The 23,819-nt window shown below is 36.9% G+C and overlaps 1 protein-coding gene across 3 annotated transcripts in view; it reads right to left on the bottom strand.

Annotated features, from left to right (window-relative positions):
- NUBPL (NUBP iron-sulfur cluster assembly factor, mitochondrial) overlaps positions 1-23,819 on the bottom strand; it is a 238,166-nt gene that overhangs the window by 90,017 nt on the left and 124,330 nt on the right. The gene's annotated exons all lie outside the window — the stretch shown is intronic.

Here is a 23,819-nt window from a genome sequence, read left to right on the forward strand (position 1 = left end):
GTTTGCCAAATTTTTATATCACATATAAACACATATCATAAAACTTAACCTCTGCTTATCCAGATATGAAAAACAGCTTTTAGACATGATGTGACATTAATTACCCAAAATATAAATATTTTTAAATAAATGCTAAGAGAAAATGTGACATTTTGTGAATTTTAAAAAATCTTTCTGAAGCTTTGCTACATAGTTAATTCTCCCATACATGAGTCTTTGAAAACATTAATGATGAAAATGCCAGCTGAATATTAAATACTTTCATTAGGCAACAACAGTATATACTGTTAATATTCCAAATGTAAAAGATTAATAATTCACCAGCTGCACAAACATTTCATTGATTCATTCAAAACATTTATTAACCGCCAGCTGCATTGCCAGGTATTCACCTGAAGTGCTGGGAATTTAAAAGTGAACATGCTAGTCAAGATCTTATCACCACTACTATGCAGCTTACACTCTAATGGTAGAAACTGTCAATAAATAAATATAAAAGAAAATGTCAAATCATGGTAAGTGTTGTGACAAATAAGATGAAAAGATTATCACAGCCAGCTCTTCTGGGATAACACTAAAATAAGACCTGAAAAAAATTAAAATGAGACCTGAATTTTAAGAGGGAACAGACACTAAAGGTCCAGGAAAAGAGGGTTGTAGATAGAACAGCAATTTCAAGGGCCCTAAAATGGGAATGAACTTGTAATACCTGAGAAAAAGGAAGAACTACTCTGAACAAAGGTAAACATGGCAGAGATGAGCTAAGTAGAGGTCATATTAGGTAGAACCTGCTAAGATAAATACTTTTGACTATAGGCACAGTGACTTTTTGTTTTGCTTCCAATTTTATTAAAGGAAATTAAGACATATGTGAGAAAAGCAAAATGGATCCTGACATCTTTATTATCCAGTTTCAACAATTATTAATTTATAGCTGGTCTTGCTTAATCGGTACTTTTACTTATTCCCTACCTACTCCTCAGACATCATTTCATTTTAGTATGTATCGCTAAAAGATAAGGATTCTTATAACCACAATCAATATTATCACCATTATACATTATTTTCAATAATAATTTATTACAATCATCAACTATGTAGATAAGTGTTCAAATTTCCCTGTGTATCATTTTCTGAAAAAGTTTACTGGTTCAAATCAGAATCAAAACAAGGCCCAGACATTGCAATTAATCAGTTTCCTGACACTTTAAATCTATAAATCATTGTTCCTTTACTTTTTTCCCCTGTAATTTATTTGTTGAAAAAACTGAGTCCTACAAGATTTTCCAATTCTGGATTTCCTGACTGGACCTCCCTGTGTCACTTAACATGTTCTTCTGTCTCCTGTATTTCCTATAAACTGGTAGTGAGATAAGGTTTAATCAGATTCAGGTTAGAATTTCAAACAAGACTGCTTCATAGTTTATGCTACGTACTCTAAACAGGAGGTAGATAAACATATAGTATACTCTCTCTGTCTCTGTCTCTCTGTCTGTCTGTCTGTCTGTCTGTCTCTCTCTCTCTCTATATATATATATGCTGTGTTTAGTCACTCAGTCGTGTCCAACTCTTTGCAACCCCGTGGACTGTAGCCCATCAGGCTTCTCTGTCCATGGGGACTCTTCAGGCAAGAATACTGGAGTGGGTTGCCATGCCCTCCTCCAGGGGATCTTCTCAACCCAGGGATTGAACCCAGGTCTCCCACACGGCAGGCAGATTCTTTACCATCTGAGATACCAGGGAAGCCCAAGAATACTGGAGTGAGTAGCCTATCCCTTCTCCAGGGGATCTTCCCAACCCAAAAAATTGAACCAGAGTCTCTGGCGTTGCAGGCGGATTCTTTACCAGCTGAGCTACCAGGGAAGTCTATAAATATATATATATATATATATATATATGCAACCAGTGTTAACTACTTAGATCTATTATAATATTTCATTAAGAGTTGTAAAATGCTGATGACTATAATTCTATCATTACTTCTTTATCAGCTGAAATATTTCTGTAAAAAATTTTCTTCATCAATTATATGGTTAATAGTACAGGAAAAGTAAAATAAATACTTGATTTTCTTTATATTCAAGTTTTCCAAATAATAAGATGGTTGCCTAGCATATGGATGATTTTAAGCAGGGAAGGTTTTAAAGATCATTCTGAATATCATTTGGAGAACAGAGTGAAATATAACAAAGAGTGAAAGCGGAGATATCACCTAGGAGGCTCCTGCACTATTCTAAACAAATGATGATAGATTATACTAGGATGGTGGAGAGATGAGAGAAGTAGATAGATTTAAGATCTATCTGGAATGTAAAATCTATAGAATTTGCTGCTAAGTGTATATATAAGGTAATGGAATGAATTAAGAATAAGTCCTAGATTTTTGGCCTGAACAACCTGTTATGGGAAACCCTAAAGGACGCACAGATTTAGGAATCAAAATCATCTAGGTAATGATACGAAATTCAGTCAATATTTACTCAATTTATTATTGTTTTTTTTTTCCTTATCCTAGCTGCAGATAATCATAATTTTCAGCAAAGAGAAATAAAATACTGTTATTTGTTGTTTCCTATAAATAATATTTTTGCTCAAAAATAATATAAATTCCTACTTTTTTTCTTAGAGAATTCATTTTCTCACCATATCCCTTCATACATACATCAACAAAGAATACACTGGGTTACAAATTACAAAGAATAGTATTAAATAGTATTTTAACCCACATTTATTATCAATCTTTTATATTTTCTAATGTGTATGCTATGCTGTACTAAGTCATTTCAGTCCTATCTAACTCTTGGCAACTCCATGGACCATAGACTGCCTGGCTCCTCTGTCCATGGGACTCTCCAGACAAGAACAGAGTGGGTTTCCATGCCCTCCTCCAGGAGATCTCCCCGACCCAGGGATTAAAACCATGTCTCTTTAGTCTCCTGCATTGAATTCTTTACCACCAATGCCATCTGCGAAGCCCATATCATCTAACCAGTTCAGTTCAGTCACTTAGTCATGTCTGACTCTTTGCGACCCCATGAACCGCAGCACGCCAGGCCTCCCTGTCCATCACCAACTCCCGGAGCTTACTCAAACTCGTGTCCATCGAGTCGGTGATGCCATCCAGCCATCTCATCCTCTATTGTCCCCTTCTCCTCCTACCCCCAATCTCTCCCAGCATCAGGGTCTTTTCCAATGAGTCAACTCTTCGCATGAGGTGGCCAAAGTATTGGAGTTTCAGCTTCAGCATCCATCCTTCCAATGAACACCCAGGACTGATCTCCTTTAGGATGGACTGGTTGGATCTCCTTGCAGTCCAAGGGACTCTCAAGATTCTTCTCCAACACCACCGTTCAAAAGTATCAATTCTTCAGCGTTCAGCTTTCTTCACAGTCCAACTCTCACATCCATACATGACCACTGGAAAAACCATAGCCTTGACTAGATGGACCTTTGTTGGCAAAGTAATGTCTCTGCTTTTTAATATGCTATCTAGGTTGGTCATAACTTTCCTTCCCAGGAGTAAGCGTCTTTTAATTTTATGGCTGCAATCACCATCTGCAATGATTTTGGAGCCCAAAAAAATAAAGTCTAACACTGTTTCCACTGTTCCCCATCTATTTGCCATGAAGCGATGGGACCAGATGCCATGATCTTATTTTTCTGAATGTTGAGCTTTAAGCCAACTTTTTCACTCTCCTCTGTCACTTTCATCAAGAGGCTTTTTAGTTCCTCTTCACTTTCTGCCATAAGAGTGGTGTCATCTGCATAGGTCACCACAAATATGGAATATACAGAGTCAGGATACAGAAAAAAGGAGAAGCAGATTAAAAACATTACCATTTAATAAGTATTAATGAGTTAATCTTGGGGGAATATTTTACTTTCTAGATGCTAATTTTCCAATCTCCCATTTCTATGTGAGTAATAATAACTCAAATTGTCCTGCTGTTTTCCCTTGCCTCTTTCTACAAAGGAAGATGTGGAAAGTTTAAGAGAGAAGAGAAAGAAAAGAATCTAACCTTAACAGATCATCAATAACAACAAAAATAATTAAAATTATCTTCTAAATGACAAGATTTCCAAAGATATATTATCTAAATTTTCACACAGGAAAGGAATATCAGATGTGCCACAAACTATTTCTATATATATAACTTTTAGAATGTTATTCCATTTTGATAATACCCATCTACAAAATATCTGATTACCTAGTGAGTTAACAAGTAACTCCTTTCATAATGTGTTATTCATATACATGTTGTATTTCTCGGTAATAGTTTACCAACGCTTTTGATCTCCATTAGGTCTTATAACTACGTGTAAATACAGCTTATTTAATAGGAACTGGGTTCCAGAACAGAATGTCTTCCTTTTTAATTTGCAAATCACAGCTCTGGGCTAAAGTCTCCAGCCTCAACCAGTGCCTTGTTAATTGGACTCTACTGGACTACCAAGAAAAAGTAAAAGAAATAGTTTTTCCAGCTACAAATCAAAGTATAAAGATAGAAAATAGTATCAGCACAAGTACAATTCCAAAAATTACCAATGCAGATCAAATATCTCTTAATTGGAAAGAGAGATATCCTGAACCTACAGGGAACTGATGAAAGAAAGGAGTCTGCCCATGACCTTTTTGTACCTGTTTTATATCCCGAGATATGTTCCAATGTCTCCTGGTTTACAGTTCAGGGGAGCTTGAGTAGAATTTGTATCCTGCTATTGCGTGAAAACTATATAAATCTCAGTTATGTTGAACTGGTTCATAGTGCTTTTCTACTTTTCTGTCTACTCATTCTATTAATTTTTGAGAGTTTGATATTGAAACTCCAACTAGAAATCTTTATCTTTTTAAAAAAATAATTGCGATATATACTGAAACTGTAACCTTGTTCGGTATTTTCCAAGTATCCTATAAATGTGTTATCATACTTTAAACAAGAAAAGAAGGAAGGAGTCTGAGTTCATTTAGAAAAGCAAAGCCATTAAAATAAATAATAAAAAACCTTCAACATAATATATACACTGAAAGTGAAAGTGGCTCAGTTGTGTCCAACTCTTCGCGACCCCATGGACTATACAGTTCATGGAGTTCTCCAGGCCAAAATGCTGGAGTGGGTAGCCTTTCCCTTCTCCAGGGCATCTTCCCAACCCAGGGATCGAACCCAGGTCTCCCACATTGCAGGCACATTCTCTACCAGCTGAGCCACAAGGGAGGCCCACTGTACACATTAAAATCCATAAAATAATTCTATTATCCCATGCACAGCTATACAATGTTTTGAATTCTGAGATAAAATTTTCCCTTAGGTAGTACATTTTATCTTACTTTTAAATGCTTTTCTTGACACTTATTTTTAAAGAAACATAATTAAGTGCTCTGTGATTCTGTGTATTTTTCTTACTCAGAATCATGATGAATGTTTTAATGCAAATCAGTTCCATCAACATCTTTATAGATGACAAATTGTATTTTGAATATAAATTATTCAAAAATGCATAGTCAGAAGATTTCTAAACAGCTTGTTTAAATATAGAATGCACAAAGTTCAGACAGTGTGTCTATTCATTATCTGTAATACAAAATAGGTCCTTTTATTTATGTATGTGACATAAGACTAACTTACTTAGTCTTAAATTTCTTTACTGCTCTACCTTCTCCATGTAAAAGATCACATTTTTTCCCATATCTATTTCACTCCCACTGGCTTCCTCTTGGTAAAATTTTCCCTATGTTTCTTTTTTTTCATTCTCCTTATCTAGATGCTAAGACTTTTCCAATGTAAATAACTGACAGTTTGTTTCTTCATTAACTTTCTAATACATTATCCTTAATCTGAGTAAGGTGAGAAACAGGCTTATGGGCTAGATTGAAAATAAGCAAGCCACATATTTTCATTCCTTTAACCTTTCTGATTACTATTTCTTTGAAGAAGTGAAGTGAAGTCACTTAGTTGTGTCCGACTCTTTGCAACCCCATGGACTGTAGCCTTCCAGGCTCCTCCGTCCATGGGATTTTCTAGGTGTGAGTACTGGAGTAGATTTCCATTTTCTTCTTCAGGGGATCTTCCCAACCCAGGGATGGAACCCGGATCTCCTGCACTGCAGACAGATGGTTTACCATCTGAGCCACCAGGCTATTTCTTTGATTTCCTCTCAAAAGGACTCTGCTTAGTCCTACCCTTAATTATAAAGAAATAGTGCAACATAGTTTCTGAGGAGTTGGTTAGAATGTCATCCTAATTACTTGAAATAAGCAGAGATGCAGATCCAGAATTTCAAAAATTATCTGATCCTGGGGGAAAACTGTTCTCTTGTTTTAGGTTGATTAGCACCAGGACGAAAAGGCAGTACCACCATGAGATGTATGTTTTCCAAGCAAACCAGACAGATTTGGTTTCATCAAGTAAACCAGACAGATTCAGATTCACAACAAAACAGGATACTCCCTCACCAGAAATATTTTGAATCTTAAATTATATAGGAAATTCAAAATTGAAACAAAGAATATTGGAAATAAAAGCAAAAATAAACAAATGGGAACTAATGAAACTTAAAAGCTTTTGCACAACAAAGGAAACTATAAGCAAGGTGAAAAGACAGTCCTCAGATTGGGAGAAAATAATAGCAAATGAAGCAACAGACAAAGGATTAATCTCGAAAATATACAAGCAACTCCTGCAGCTCAATTCCAGAAAAATAAATGACCCAATCGAAAAATGGGCCAAAGATCTAAACAGACATTTCTCCAAAGAAGACATACAGATGACTAACAAACACATGAAAAGATGCTCAACATCACTCATTATCAGAGAAATGCAAATCAAAACCACAATGAGGTACCATTACACGCCAGTCAGGATGGCTGCTATCCAAAAGTCTATAAGGAATAAATGCTGGAGAGGGTGTGGAGAAAAGGGAACCCTCTTACACTGTTGGTGGGAATGCAAACTAGTACAGCCGCTGTGGAGAACAGTGTGGAGATTCCTTAAAAAGCTGGAAATAGAACTGCCATATGACCCAGCAATCCCACTCCTGGGCATACACACCGAGGAAACCAGATCTGAAAGAGACATGTGTACCCCAGTGTTCATCGCAGCACTGTTTACAATAGCCAGGACATGGAAGCAACCCAGATGCCTGTCAGCAGACAAGTGGATAAGAAAGCTGTGGTACATATACACCATGGAATATTACTCAGTCATTAAAGAGAATTCATTTGAATCAGTTCTAATGAGACGGATGAAACTGGAGCCCATTATACAGAGTGAAGTAAGCCAGAAAGATAAAGACCAATACAGTATACTAATGCATATATATGGAATTTTAAAAGATGGTAATGATAACCCTATATGCAAAACAGAAAAAGAGACACCGATGTACAGAACAGACTTTGGGACTCTGTGGGAGAAGGCGAGGGTGGGATGTTTTGAGAGAACAGCACTGAAACAAGTATACTATCAAGGTTGAAACAGATCACCAGCCCAGGTTGGATGCATGAGACAAGTGCTCAGGGCTGGTGCACTGGGAAGACCCAGAGGGATGGGATGGGGAGGGAGGCAAGAGGGCGGATCGGGATGGGGAACACATGTAAATCCATGGCTGATTCATGTCAATGTATGGCAAAAAAAAACCACTACAATATTGTAAAGTAATTAGCCTCCAACTAATAAAAATAAATGAAAAAAAAAAAAAAAAAAGAAAGCTGTGGTACATATACACAATGGAATATTACTCAGCCATTAAAAAGAATTCATTTGAATCAGTTCTAATGAGGTGGATGAAACTGGAGCCCATTATACAGAGTGAAGTAAGCCAGAAAGAAAAACACCAATACAGTATACTAAGGCATATATATGGAATTTAAAAAGATGGTAATGATAACCCTATATGCAAGACAGAAAATGAGACACAGATGTATAGAGCAGACTTTTGGACTCTGTGGTAGAAGGCAAGGGTGGGATGATTTGAGAGAACAACATTGAAACACGTATACTATCAAGGGTCAAACAGATCGCCAGTCCAGGTTGGATGCATGAGACAAGTGCTCGGGGCTGGTGCACTGGGATGACCCAGAGGGATGGGATGTGGAGGGAGGTGGGAGGGGGGTTCAGGATGGGGAACACATGTAAATCCATGGCTGATTCATGTCAATGTATGGCAAAAACCACTATAATATTTAATTAGCCTCCAACTAATAAAAATAATTGGGAAACAAACAAAAAACAAAATTGAAACAAAGAAGATGCCTTATAGAAAATACCACCATAACTTGTAATAAGCAGTATTTAGAGTTACTGTGGCTTTTAAGAGTCATATAACACATTCACCAACTAACAACTATTTAGGACACAGGCCACTCTAAGAATTGCTGAAAATTTTACTTGCCAAATCTCCTTTCACAAGGTACGAATACCTTTGGTTTTTACTTTATTCAGAACATTTTCACAATAGTTTATGATTTCTAAATATAGACCTTAAATTATATCAATTATACTTAAGCAACAATTTCTTGATGGCACTTATAGAGGTATTACTGTAATCAATAATGAATGTGCAAATTAGATGTGAGGAAGAGAGGCATTTTGGATATAGCAACTCTCACTGAAAGAATTGATTCTTATTAAACTTAAGACAAGGACTCTTATTCTTCTTGCTTTTCTTTCTCATACCTTTTCCCCTTTCTTAATGTCATAGCAGTGGAGGAAAGTTATCAACTCTAGAAGATTCTGGAGAAATCAGGAAGAAAGGAAATGATGGAAGTACACAAAAATAGAGCTTTGAATAGGGAAAGGAACCAGGAACTGAGAACTACTGCAGATAAGCAGGCAAGTGCTGAAGTGGGTAGGGGAAACAAGGGATTTTCTGCCATTCAAACTCCTGAAGTTCTGCACACCCTGAGGAACAGCATCACTGAGGCATCTGAAGTTTGAGTTCTATCATTTGTTAAATAATGTGACAAAAACAACAGTTTCTATTTTCAGGGAAACTTCATCTTTCTTTTCTATATGAACTCTCACACAAAAATCTCCTCAAAAATATTTTCTCTCTATAAAATTCTTTGGAATAAATTTAACCAAGAAGCTATAATATCTTTACAATGAAAACTATAAAATCTGAGCAAACTCCCGGAGACAGTGGAGGGCAGAGGAGCCTGGCATGCTACAATCCATGGGGTCACAAAGAATCGGTCACAGCTTAGCAACTGAACAACAACAACATCCAAAATATATAAGGAATTCATATAATTAAAAAAATAATAATCCAATTAAAAAATAGGCAAAGTTCTTGAATAGACACTCTCCCAAAGAAGACATTAAAAAGGTCAACAGATACAAGATTAGGTTCTCAGCATCACTAATCACCATGCAAATGCAAATCAAAATTATAATGAGATGTCACTTTATACTTGTTAGAATGGTTATCATCAAAAAGATAAGAGATAAATGGTGGCAAGAATGTAGAGAAAAGGGAAAACTTGCAGACTACTGGTGGGAATATAAATTGAGACAGCCATGATGGAAAACAGTATGAAAGTTCCTCAAGAAATTAAAAACAGAGCTACTGTATGATCCAGAAATCCCACCTCTAGGTAAACATTTAAAGGAAACAAAATCACTGCCTCAAAGACATACTTGTACTCCCATATTCACTGCAGTGCGACTCACAACAGTCACAGTACAGAAACAACCTGAGTGCCACACATGAATAAATGAATGAAGATGTGCACATGTCCTCAGCCACTCAGTCATGTCTGACTCTGTGACCTCATGGACTGCAGCCCAAGAGGCTCCTCTTTCCATGGAACTTTCTAAGCAAGAACACTGGAGTGGCTTGCCATTTACTACTCCAGGGGGTCTTCCAATCCAGGGATCCAACTTTCATCTCCTGCATCTCCTGCACTGGCAGGGGGATTCTTTACCACTGACCCACCAACCACACGGGAAGCCCCAAGGATGTGGTGTGTATATACAATGGAATGTTGTTCAGTCTCAAAATGGGATGGAAACCCTGCCATTTGCAACAACATGGATGAACATGGAGGGTGTTATGCTCTAAGTGAAATGAGCCAGACAGAGACAGAGAAATACTGTATGGTACCACTTATATGTATAATCTAAAAAAGAAGTTGAACTCATGAGCAGAGCAGAATGGTGGTTGCCAGGGATTAAGGAGGTAGAAGAAATAGGGAGAGTCTGGTGAAAAAGGTACAAACTTTCAGTTACAAGATTAATAAGGTCTGAGTATCCAATATATACTGGAGAAGTGAACAGCAACCCACTCCAGTATCCTTTCCTGGAGAATCCCATGGACAGAGAAGCCTGTCAGGCTTCAAGTCCATGGGGTCACAGTCGGACACAACTGAGAGACTAACATACACACACATCTTAACATACACACACATCTTGTAACCAAACAAGGTAGGAATGATAGCATCTAATCTATAATTTTCCCACTGTTTGAAACAGCTAATAGTTGTTTTTGCCACATTCTTCCTGGTTTGCTATCAATTGAAAAAAGCAATTTAATATATATCCATTTTGCATGGAAATTTACTATATCTACAGGAATAAAAAAATGACACAGATACTAGCCTAGAGTGATAGTTCTCAACCAGGTACAATTCTGACCTCATCCTCAAACCAGAACATTGGCAAGGTCTAGAGAAAATTTAAATTGTCACAAGTGGAGCTGCTGTGGGCACTAGCAGATAAAAGCCAGATACACTAAATATCTTCCAGTGCACAAGACAGCCAACCTTCCCCTGCCAACAAAGAAATTACCCAGTCCAAACCTAGAGCTGCCATGACAGGGACTAAAAAATTTCATGTCATCAGAACAACTCTGATTTATCTTTTTGGCTACAATCTGGAGCCCAAAAGCCCAGATCCACAGAAACTATACAGCATTTATAGAAGACAGGTGGTTGCTGTTCAGTCATTCAGTCATGTCTGACTCTCTGCGACCCCATGGACTGCAGCATGCCAGGCTTCTCTGTCTTTCACCATCTTCTGGAGCTTGCTCAAACTCATGTCCATTGAGTTGGTGATGCCACCAAACCATCTCGTCCTCTGTCGTCCCCTTCTCCTTCTGCCTTCAATCTTTCCCAGCATCAGGTCTTTTCTAATGAGTCAGCTCTTTGCATCAGGTGGCCAACATACTGAAGCTTCAGTTTCAGCAGCAGTCCTTCCAATGAATATTCAGGAATTATTTCCTTTAGGATTGACTGGTTTGATCTCCTTGCAATCCAAGGGTTTCTCAAGAGTCTTCTCCAACATCACAGTTCAAAAGCATCAATTCTTCGATACTCAGCCTTCCTTATGGTCCAATTTTCACATCCACACATGACTATTGGAAAAACCAGAGCTTTGACTAGATGGACCTTTGTTGGCAAAGTAATGTCTCTGCTTTTTAACATGCTGTCTAGATTGGTCATAGTTTTTCTTTCAAGGAGTAAGTGTCTTTTAATTTCATGGCTGCGGCCACCAACAACAGTGATCTTGGAGCCCCCCAAAATAAAGTCCGTCACTGTTTCCTCAGTTTCCCCATCTATTTGCCATGAAGTGATGGGACCAGATGCCATGATCTTAGTTTTCTGAATGCTGAGCTTTAAGCCAACTTTTCACTCTCCTCTTTTACGAGGCTCTTTAGTTCTTCTTCACTTTCTGCCATAAGGGTAGTGTCAGCAATATATCTGGGGTTATTGATATTTCTTCTGGCAATCTTGATTCCAGCTTGTGCTTCATCCAACCTGGCATTTCACATGATGTACTTTGCAAATAAGTTAAATAAGCAGAGTGACAATATACAGCCTTGATGAACTCCTTTCACAATTTGGAACCAGTCCATTGTTCCACGTACAGTTCTGTTACTTCTTGACCTGCATACAGATTTCTCAGGAGGCAGGTCAGGTGGTCTGGTATTCCCATCTCTTTCAGAATTTTCCACAGTTTGTTGTGATCTACACAGTCAAAGGCTTTGGCATAGTCAATAAAGCAGAAGTAGATGTTTTTCTGGAATTCTCTTGCTTTTTCAGTGGTCCAGCAGATGTTGGCAATGTGATCTCTGGCTCCTCTGCCTTTTCTAAAACCAGCTTGAACATCTGGAAGTTCTCAGTTCATGTACTGTTGAAGCCCAGCTTGGAGAATTTTGAGCATTACTTTGCTAGCGTGTGAGATGAATGCAATTGTGCAATAATTTAGATATTTCTTGTCATTGCCTTTTTTTGGGACTGGAATGAAAACCGACCTTTTTCAGTCCTGTGGCCACTGCTGAGTTTTCCAAATCTGCTGGTATATTGAGTGCAGCACTTTCACAGTATTATCTTTGAGGATTTGAAAGAGCTCAGCTGGCATCCCATCACTTCCACTAGCTTTGTTTGTAGTGATGCTTCCTAAGGCCCACTTGACTTCGCACTCCAGGATGTCTGGCTCTAGGTGAGTGGTCACACTGTTGTGGTTATCTGAGTCATTAAGATCTTTTTTGCATAGGTCTTCTGTGTATTCTTGCCACATTTTCTTAGTATCTTCTGCTTCTGTTAGGTCCACACTGTTTCTGTCCTTTATTGTGCCCATCTTTGCATGAAATGTCCCCTTGGTATCCCTAATTTTCTTGATGAGATCTCTAATCTTTCCATTCTATTGTTTTCCTCTATTTATTCTCATTGATCACTGAGGAAGGCTTTCTTATCTCTCCTTGCTATTCTTTGGAACTCGGCATTCAGATGGGTCTATCTTTCCTCTTCTCCTTTGCCTTTCGCTTCTCTTCTTTTCTCAGAAGAAACCTGAGGATGTACCAAACCATTTTCTGAAACCTTATCTGTGACAAGGTATACAGTATTCCTGCTGCAATATTTAATATATTTGATTAAAATTATATGCAACATCTATTTAAAATGAGGTAGCCAAAGCAATACTCAGGGAAACATTTATAGACTGTACTTACATCTATGGTTCAAAAGAAGATTCAATTAAAAAATAGAAAAATAATAATAAACCTTGAGAAAACAGAAGAGAAAAGCACTTTAAAACTGGAGAAATTTATGCTCTAGAGTACCAAAAAAAGCTGAAGACAACCATGACAATAAATCACTACAAAGATATTCTAAGAAAAGAAAATTATAACCCAACATCCTTTATGAACACAGATTTTAAAAACCTCTAGATGTATTAGAAAAAACAAATTTATCAACATAGAAAAATAATTAAACATCATGACAAAGGGATTTAACCTCATGAATACATGTTAGATCTAATTCATATAAACTCATGTAATTTATTACATTAGTAAAATAAAAGACAAAAACTGTATGATCATCTCAACATATATAGAAAAAGCATTAAACAAGATTCAATCCCCATTCATAATATTAACAATTAGCAAAGTAGGAAGCGAAGTATCTGAAGTTAAGAGATAGGATGCGTAAAAAAACTACAGCTTACTTATGTAATGTATTTACTTAATGATGAAATATTAAATGCTTTTCAAAAAGTCAGGAAAAAGATGAAGAAATCCCTTCTTACTGCTGCTACATTATACTGAAAAAGCTGGTCAGTGCAGCAAGCCAAGGCAAAGAAATAAAAGACATAAATATTGAAAATGGAAAGCTTCTTTATTCCTAGATGATATGACTGCACGGTATGCAGAAAACTCAATGGGCTCTACAAAAATCGCAATAATAAATGATTCTAGGAATAGAGAAAGATATAAGATCAATATACAAAACTCAACTGTATTTCCATATACTAGCAATACACAATTCCAAATGAAGTTAAAACAAAAAGGTATCTAAAAAATAAGCCTAACAAAGATGTACAAGTTTATTACACTACAAAATGCTACTGTAAGAAATTTCAAAAGACCCACATAAATGGCAAGATAAATAATGTTCATGGATCAGAAGACTCAATATTGCTATGACAGCAATTCTCTCCAAATTGAGGTATCAATTTCACAAACCCCCCAGCAAAAGTCCAGCAAACATTTTGAAGAAACTGACGGGTTGATTCCAAAATTTCCATGGAAATAGCACATAATCTAAAATTCCCAAAACAATTCTTTAAAAACAAAACAAATCCAGAAGCCTTATCCTACAGCTATTATACTAAGTCATATTGGCATGAGGCAGATAACAGAATACATAATCTAAAAAGAGACTCCCCACACACATACACAAATATCTATCTACCTTTCTATACATATATACATGCACGTATTTTTCTTTCAACCAAGGCTTCAAGTCAGTTAAATGGAGGAAAGTGTCTTCTTAAATTTAGTGCTAGAAAACTGGACACATGCATTAAAAAAATAAAGTTTAACTTCTTTCTCACACTATACACAAAAAATAATTTGAGATGAAGCACATGTCTAAACACAAAAGACAACCAAAATTAAAAAAGAATCTGTCCACCAAAAGACACCATTTAAAAATGACTGACAAACATGAGAATATATTTTTCTTTCTTTCTCTTTACCTCTCCTCTCTCACATGTGCACATACACTATCTTGCTAGCTCCAGACAGATTGATGAAATCACATCTAATTATATAACAAATATGTGACTGTTAATCAAAATATTACAAATCAACAGAAAACAACCATCTAAAAATGAGCAAAGGACTGAACAGACTCTTCGCAAAAGAAGATATTCCAGCAGCTAATAACCATATGAAAAGGTCTTCACACTTTTTGGTCAGCAGAGAAATGCAAATGTAAAACACAGTAAGATACCACTACACTCTAAGCAGAATGGCTAAATCAAGAACAATGACAGCACCAAATGTTGGCAACAATACATGGCAAATGGTATTCTCATACACCACTGGTGGCAGTATATAATCACTTCGGAGAACTCTTTGGTAGCTTCTCATAAGGTTAAATGTATATCTAATCTATAACTCAGCAACTCTATTCCTAGGTATCAACACATAGAAAATACCTTTTATATGTTCATAACAGAAACTCTATTCATAATCACCAAAAAACAGACAAACCAACTGTCCCTCAACATAAAGTAAATAAATTGTGGCATATTCATATGATTAAATATTATTCGGAAAAAAAGAACAAATTACTCATACATGCAATATTGATCATCTCAAAGACTTTATGCTGAACAAAGGCAAAACTATTCTATGATCATAAAAATTAATAAAGTGGCTTCCTGTGGGGGGTGGGAAGAGGAGATGACTGTAAAGGGCCACAAGGGAAGTTTCTGTTGTCATGAGAATGCTCTTTATTTTGTTTTGTATATTGGACACAGCATGGGTGAACCCAATATCAAAATCTCACCAAAATGTTCACCTATCATCCTTGTATCTTATTATATGTAAATTATACTTCAATAAAACAAAAATAGCCAATAAACTCAATCAGCAAAACCAAAAGCATTTTTTCCTCAAAAAAGACCAATAAAATAAAACAACACTTTAACAAGTCTCACTAAGGAATTAGAAGAGATTTGATATTATAAGAGACTACTAAGTACAATATCATACTAATAAACTTCAAACTAGATGAAATGGATCATTTCTTAGGAAACCAGAAATTTAAAAACTGACACAAGAATAAGTAGAAAACATGAATGAATAAATAACACAAGAAAATAGTCAAAGATCAACTTATAACCCAAAAGGCATTTGGTCCAATGGTTTTGAAGAGTTCCTTCAATGTGGAAAATTTGTTTTCATTTTCTTAAGATAAATATCCCAAAGTGGAATTGCTAGATTGCATCAGAGTCCTATTCTGAATTTTTAAAAGAATCCTCATACTGTTTTCCATGGTGACTGCACCATTTTACATCTCCAACAACACTGCACAGGAGTTCCCTTTTGTCCACATCCTCACCAACGCTTGTTTCTTGTCTTTTTTTAGAATCGTCATTCTGACAGGTATGAGGTGTATATCATTGTGGTTTTGACTTTCTTTATTCCTCAGTATTTTTTAAATGCAACTGCAAATAGAACTGTTTTCTTAATTTCTCTTGTTGTTAGTGTATAAAAATGACAGATTTTGGATATTGATTTTGTATCCTGCCACCTTACTGAATGTGTTTATTAGTTCTCACGGGTTGTTTCTTTTGGTGGTGTCTTTAGGGTTTTCTATATATAAACTCACGTCATCTACAAATAAAGATAATTTTACCTTCTACTTTCTGAGTTGAATGCCTTTTTCCTGCCTAATTGCTCTGGCTAGGATTTTCACTAACAATAAATGTGGACAGAGTGAACAAAATAAAAGTGGAGAAAATTGAATACTATAGAGTAAAAGTGGAGACAGTGAACATTCTTGTGTTGTTCCTCATCTTAAAGGAAAAGCTTTTAGCTTTTTCCACTGAGTATGATGTTAGCTGTGGGCTTGTCATGTGGCCTTTATTATGTTGATAGAGAGCTGGACTATAAAGAAAGCTGAGTGCCAAAGAATTGATGCTTTTGAACTGTGGTGTTGGAGAAGACTCTTGAGAGTCCCTTGGACTGCAAGGAGATCCAACCAGTCCATCCTAAAGGAGATCAGTCCTGGGTGTTCATTGGAAGGACTAATGCTGAAGCTAATGCTGAAGCTGAAACTCCAATCCTTTGGACACCTGATGCGAAGAGCAGATTCATTTGAAAAGACCCTGATGCTGGGAAAGATTGAGGGCAGGAGGAGAAGGGGACGACAGAGGATGAGATGGTTGGATGGCATCACTGACTCAATGGACATGGGTTTGGGTGAACTCCGGCAGTTGGTGATGGACAGGGAAGCCCGGCGTGCTGCAGTTCATGGGGTCACAAAGGGTCGGACACAGGTGCGACTGAACTGAACTGAACTGATACCACTTTGCTGAGAGAGGTTTTTTTTTAATATCACAAATGGGTGTTGAATTTTTTCAAATGTTCTGTCTGCATCTATTGCGAAGATAGTATAATTCTTATCTTTTATTTTGTTAATGAGGTGTGTCATATTAATTAAACCATCTTTGCATCCCTTGGTTAAACCCCACTTGTTCTTGGTGTATGATCCTTTGACAGTATTGTTGAATTTGGTCTGTAAATATTTTGTTAAGAATTTTTGCATCTATGCTCAAAGGGAAACTGGCCTATAATTTTCTTTTTACTCTTGTGTGGTTTTGGTATCAAGATGCTGTCAGCCTTGTAAAATGAGCTTGGAAGCAATTTCTCCAAGTTTTTGGAAGAGTTTGAAAGAACAGATTATTAAATGTTTTACCAGTGAAACTCTCTGCTCCTGGACTGTGTTTGGAGTTTTTTGATTACTGATTCAATCTCCTTACTAGTAACTGGTATATTCATGTTTTTTATTTCTTCATGACTCAGTCTTGAAAGACTGTATGTATCTAAGAATTTATCCATTTCTTCTAGGTTGTCCAATTTGTTGACACAAATAGCAGTTCACAGTAGTCTCATAATCCTTTGTATCTCTGCAGTGTTGGTTTTAAGTTCTCTTCTTTCATTTCTAATTTTATTTATTTGAACCCTATCTCTGTTTTTCCTAGTGGGTTTAGCTAAAGATTTATCAATTATATCTTTTCAAAGAACAAGTTCTTAGTTTCATTGATCATTTCTATTGTATTTTTAGCCTCTATTTCATTGATTTCCACTTTGATCTTTCCTCCCTTCTACTAATTTTGATTTCATGTGCTATGTTCATGTTCTTATCTGTCTTCTTTAGGTATAAATTTGACTGTTTATTTAAGATTTTTCTTTTTTCGTGAGGTAGGCATTTATCATTATAGACTTCCCACTCAGAACTATTTCCCTCTTAGAACGATGTTTGCTGCATCCTGTAGATTTGGGTAGATTTCTTTTGGTTTCCATCTGCATGAAGCATCTTTTACCATCCCTTCGCTGTATATGAGTCTTTTATTAGCAACAAATATGTGGGTCTTATTTTTTGTACTCATGTCTATTACGTCTCCTTCATTGGCAGGCGGGTTCTTCACCACTAGCGCTACCTGGGGAACCGTGTGTGTGTGTGTTGTGTGCGCGTTATGTCACTTAAGTGTGTGTGTGTGTGTGTGTGTGTGTGTGTGTGTGTCTGTGTCTGTGTCTGTGTATGCGCTATGTCACTTCAGTTGTGCCCGACTCTGTGCAACCCTATGGACTACAGCCTGCCAGGACCCTTTGCCCGTGGGATTCTCCAGGCAAGAAGAATGGAATGAGTTGCCATGCCCTCCTCCAGGGAATCTTCCCAACCCAGGGACTGAACCTGTATCTCTTACGTCTAACCTACACTGGCAGGTGGATTGTTTCCACTAGTGGCACCTGGGACACACATATACATACCTACAGTAACAAGTTAAGTTCAAAGTCATTCTAATACTCTACATTTTTGCTCCCTGCCCAATGTTTTAAGTTTTTTGATGTCATATTTTACATCTTTTTTAATGGGTATTCCTTAACTAATTATTGTAGTTACAGTTATGGTAAATATATTATTTTTGCCTTTTAACTTTCACACTAGTTTCACAAGTTTTTAATCCAATACCATTAGTATAAATTTATCTTTACTGGTGAGGTTTTTTGTCTGTTTTCTTGTTACTAATTAGTAACTTCTTTTTAGCTTAAAGGTTTTTCTGTTTTCCTTTCTAACATCTTTTGTAAGGCCAGTTAGTATGGATAAACTTAGCAATTGTTTCTCTAGAAACCTCTTCATTTCTCCTTCAAGTCTGAACAATAATCTTGCCAGGCAGAATATTCTTGATTGAAAGTTTTTTTTTTTTCCTTTCAGCACTTTGAAAATAGCATGCTGTTCCCTTCTGGTCTGAAAAGTTTCTATAGAGAAATCAGCTGATAGTATTATGGGTGTTCCCCTGTATAGGCATACCTCATTTTACTGTGCTTCAGCTTATTTTACACTTTGCAGATATTGCATTTTTTACAGCTTGAAGTTTTGTGGCAACCCTGCATTATTAGATGATGGTCTGCAATTTTTAGCAGTAACGCATTTATTGAAAAAGATTTGTACATTTTTAGAAATAATGCCATTGCACTGTTAACAGTAGAGTGTAAATGTAACTTATATATGCACTAGAAAACCAAAATGTTTGTGTGACTCACTTTATTGCCATGTTCACTTGATTGTGGTGGTCTGGAACTGAATCTGCAATATCTCTGAGGTATGCTTGTAGACCACAGTTGTTTTACTTTTTTTTTTTAGGAGTCTCTCTTTAAATTTTTATATTTTATATTTATAATATATATAAGATAAAAGCAACTTGAGAATTACCACAGGAGCATCTACTGATAGCAACAAGGACATCTCACAAAGAAGAGGGCAAGGGAGAAATCAGCCAGGTTAATAATGATTGCAAAGTAATACAATTCGAGGAGAGACAAGGAGAATAAGAATCCCAGAACTTGATCACTAAACAGTTATTCACTTTCTCAACTACAGAACTGGTCCCAGAATCTCATTATAGTTGATGCTGTTGTAAGTTTCTCTATCCACAGTAAACCTAGATCTGACTTCCTATGGGCTTTGTAAAGACACTTTCATATTCTAAGGTGGTTCTAACAAAATACTTAATACATCTACTCAGTAAATACTTTTTAAATAAATCTATCAGAAATGTTATAACAAAACACAGGAAAAGAAATAAGCCCATTTAAGAGGCTGTCAGTTTCCTCACTTGGGTTCATGGGAATTAAATATCAAGTAAAAAGCATCTGAATCTGGTAAAAATATGAGGGTTTTAAATGCTGTGACACAAAGTTGTAGAAAATACTAGTGTCAATTTTTCCCTCTATAGGGAAACTTGGATTTCATCTGACAATGTCTACACTAGTTTCAGTGCAAAGCAATTTAGAAATAGACAAGTCAGAAACTCCTTAAAAATACATTAGGGCCTATAATGGAAATGCTGACAGATGCTTCTCTACAATAATGCCTAGTGAGACTATCTTTTACAAATGACTACATCACAATATGTATGCAAGTGTTGTATATTAAAATGCAACAATGCCTAGCTTATAATTAAATCAAAACCATGAACACTTCAGTAGAACATGCTATAAAGAAAGCCTGATGTGACAAGAATTTATATGAAGTTAAAATATAATGCAAACAAGAACTTCTTAGAACTTACTATTTAGAAGATTTAAACAAGAGAAAATATCAACATAGATACTAGTAATACAAGTCAGAGAAGTACAAACTCAGCACAGTATAAAATGAAGTGAAGTTGCTCAGTCGTCTCTGACTCTTTGCAACCCCATGGACTGTAGCCTGCTTGGCTCTTCCATCCATGGGATTTTCCACACAAGAATACTGGAGTGGGTTGCCATTTCCTTCTCCAGGGGATCTTCCCAACCCAGGGATCAACCCAGGTCTTCTGCACTGCAGGCACACCCTTAACCGTCTGAGCCAGCAGGGAAGCCCATACAGTCTAAGATAGTTTAGTTCCATGGTGACCAGTGTATACCATAGTTACTTACAAAATCATATCCATTTTTGAGACGATCATACCCCAAGACTAAGACCAAAGTATAAACTTAAAACACAGATATAAGTTAAAAAAAAAAAAACTTCAGTATTCCTTCTTCTAGAATCCATGATCAGCACTCTGCTCTTGCAACATTTCCTGCCATTATACCTCAGCTGTCTTTGATTTTGACAGTTATAAGCCACCATCTCCAATAACCTTGTTTAGAACTCTCCACACCTATACTGCAATATATAATGGTAGTCAAAGCAATTCCCTGGTGGCTTATATGGTAAAGAATCTGCCTGCAATGCAAGAGACCCGGGTTCAGTCCCTAGGTTAGGAAGATTCCCTGGAGAAGGAAATGGCAACTCATTCCAATATTCTTGCCTGGAGGAATTCCATGGACAGAGGAGCCTGGCGGGCTACACTCCATGAGGTCGCAAAAAGTCAGACTCAACTGAGAGACTAACACTTTCAGTTTTTTCTTTCAAAGCAATTTGGATCCAAAGATCCAGAATAAGCAATTCTACCACTACCAAAGAAATATGGTAAACCTTCAATAACTAAGAAGCTAAAACTAAAGAATCAACTTCATGTTTCAAGGCAAAGTAGAAACCCAGAAGTGTTACACAGACAACTTCATTATAAAGCTATATGCAGATAACAACATATATTTCATGATACCAACACATAGTTCATCTTAAAACAAATAATTTACAAAGAGTTTTCTTAAAGGATACCATTTTCTATTTTCATCTAATGAAAATACTGTATTTGTCTACTTGCATTGGTGTATCCTACTGAGTTATTCACTGACTCAGAGGTTCTCAACAACTGGACAATTTGTTCCCCAAGGGATATCTGGCAAAGTCTGGAGACATTTTTCATTGTAATGAGTGAAGAGAGGGATGCTACTGATTTATTGTTGTTGTTTAGTCACTACATTGGGTTGGACTCTTTGGAACCCCATGAACTGTAGCATGCCAGACTTCCCTATCTTTCACTATCTCCCAGAATTTGCTCAAACTCATGTTCCAAGGAGTCAGCGATGCCATCCAACCATCTCTCCTCCTCTGTCGTCCCCTTCTTCTCTTGCCTTCAATTTTTCCCAGCATCAGGGTCTTTTCCAGTCAGTTTTTTGCATCAGGTGGCCAAAGTATTGCAGCTTCAGCTTCAGCAGCAGTCCTTCAATGAATATAAAGGTCTGATTTCCCTTAGGATTGACTGGTTTCATCTCCCTGCAGTCCAAGGGCCTCTCAAGAGTCTTCTCCAATACCACAGTTTGAAAGCATCAATTCTTCAGTGCTCAGACTTCTTTATGGTTCAACTCTCACATTTATACATGACTACTGAAAAAAAACACAGCTTTGACTATATGGACCTTTGTTGACAAAGTGATATGTCTGCTTTTAATATGCTGTTTAGGTTTGTTATAGCTTTTCTTCTAAGGAGCAACTGACTTTTGATTTTGTGGCTGCAGTCACCATCGGCATTGATTTTGGAGCCCCCCAAAATGAAATCTGACACTGTTTCCACATTTTCCCCATCTATTTGCCATGCAGTGATGGGACCAAAGGCCATGATCTTCATTTTCTGAATGGTGAGTTCTAAACCAGCTTTTTCACTCTCCTTTTTCACCTTCATCAAGGCTCTTTAGTTCCTCTTTGCCATTAAAGTGGTATTATCTGCATATTTGAGGTTGTTGATATTCCTCCTAGCAATCTTGATTCCAGTTTGTGATTCATCCAGGCCAGCATTTCATATGATATACTCTGCATATAAGTTAAATAAGCAGGGTGACAATTTACAGCCTTGACGTACTCCTTTCCCGATTTAAAAACAGTCTGTTGTTCCATGTCAAATTCTAAACGTTGCTTCTTGTCCTGCATACAGATTTCTCAGGAGGCAGGTAATGTGGTCTGGTATTCTAATCTCATTAAGAATATTCCATAATTTGTTTTTATCCACACAGTCAAAGGCTTTAGCATAGTCAATAAAACAGATGTTTTTCTGGAATTCTCTTGCTTTTTCTATGATCCAGCGGATGTTGGCAGTTTGATCTCTGGCTCTTCTGGCTCCTCTACCTTTTCTAAATCCAGCTTGTAAATCTGGTAGTTCATGGTTCACATACTGCTGAAGCCTAGCTTGAAGGATTTTGAGCATAATTTTGCTAGCATGTGAAATGAGTGCGATTGTGTAGTAATTTGAACATTCTTTGGTTGTATCTGGTGGTCAAAGTAAAGTCCAATGCTGTGAAGAACAATACTGCATAGGAACCTGGAATATTAGGTCCATAAATCAAGGTAAATTAGATGTGGTCAAATAGGAAGTGCCAAGAGTGAACATCAACATTTTAGGAATCAGTGAACTAAAATGGACTGGAATGTACAAATTCAATTCAGATGACCATTTGATCTACTACTCTGGGCAAGAATCCCTTAGAAGGAATGGAGTAGCCCTCACAGTCAACAAAAGAGTTCGAAATGAGGTACTTGGTTGTGATCTCAAAAATGACAGAAAGATCTTGGTTGTGTCCAAGACAAACCATTTAACATCACAGTAATCCAAGTCTATGCCCCAACCACTAATGCCGAAGAAGCTGAATGGTTCTATGATGACCTACAAGACCTTCTAGAACTAAGAACAAAAAAAGATGTCCTTTTTATCATAGGGAACTGCAATGCAAAAGTAGGAAGTCAAGAGATACCTGGAATAACAGGCAAGTTTGGCCTTGGAGTACAAAATGAAGCAAGACAAAGGCTAACAGAGTTTTGCCAAGAGAAGGCACTGGTCATAGCAAACTCTTCCAATAACACAAGACGACTCTATGCATGTACATCACTAGATGGTCAGTACCGAAATCAGGTTGATTATATTTGCAGCCAAAGATGGAGAAGCTCTAAAAATAAGACCTGGAGCTAACTATGGCTCAGATCATCGGCTCCTTTTTGCAAAATTCAGGCTTAAACTGAAGAAATTAGGGAAGACCATTAGGCCATTCAGATATGACCTAAATCAAATCCCTTATGATTATACAGCGATGGTGACGAATAGATTCAAGGGACTAGATCTGGTAGGCAAAGTGCCTGAAGAACTATGGATGGAGGTCTGTAACACTGTACAGGAGGTGATGCTATGGATATCTGATTGAGCATCCAACAGCTAGCGATGCTGCGAAAAATTTTACAGTGTACAAGATAAACTCTTCCAAAATAACCATCTGGCCCAAAGTGTCAATAGTGCTGCTGTTGAGAAACGTTCCACTAACTCATTTGTTTTCTTACCAAGTGGTATTTCACAGTTTCCCTTATTTTTAACCCAAACAAACATATCAAAACATCAACCAAAAACCAAGAACTAAACTTAATTAAGGAGAATGAAGAGGAGTGAAAAAATGCA

Source organism: Odocoileus virginianus, chromosome 16 (assembly GCF_023699985.2).
Source record: "Odocoileus virginianus isolate 20LAN1187 ecotype Illinois chromosome 16, Ovbor_1.2, whole genome shotgun sequence".
NCBI classification, from domain to species: domain Eukaryota; kingdom Metazoa; phylum Chordata; class Mammalia; order Artiodactyla; family Cervidae; genus Odocoileus; species Odocoileus virginianus.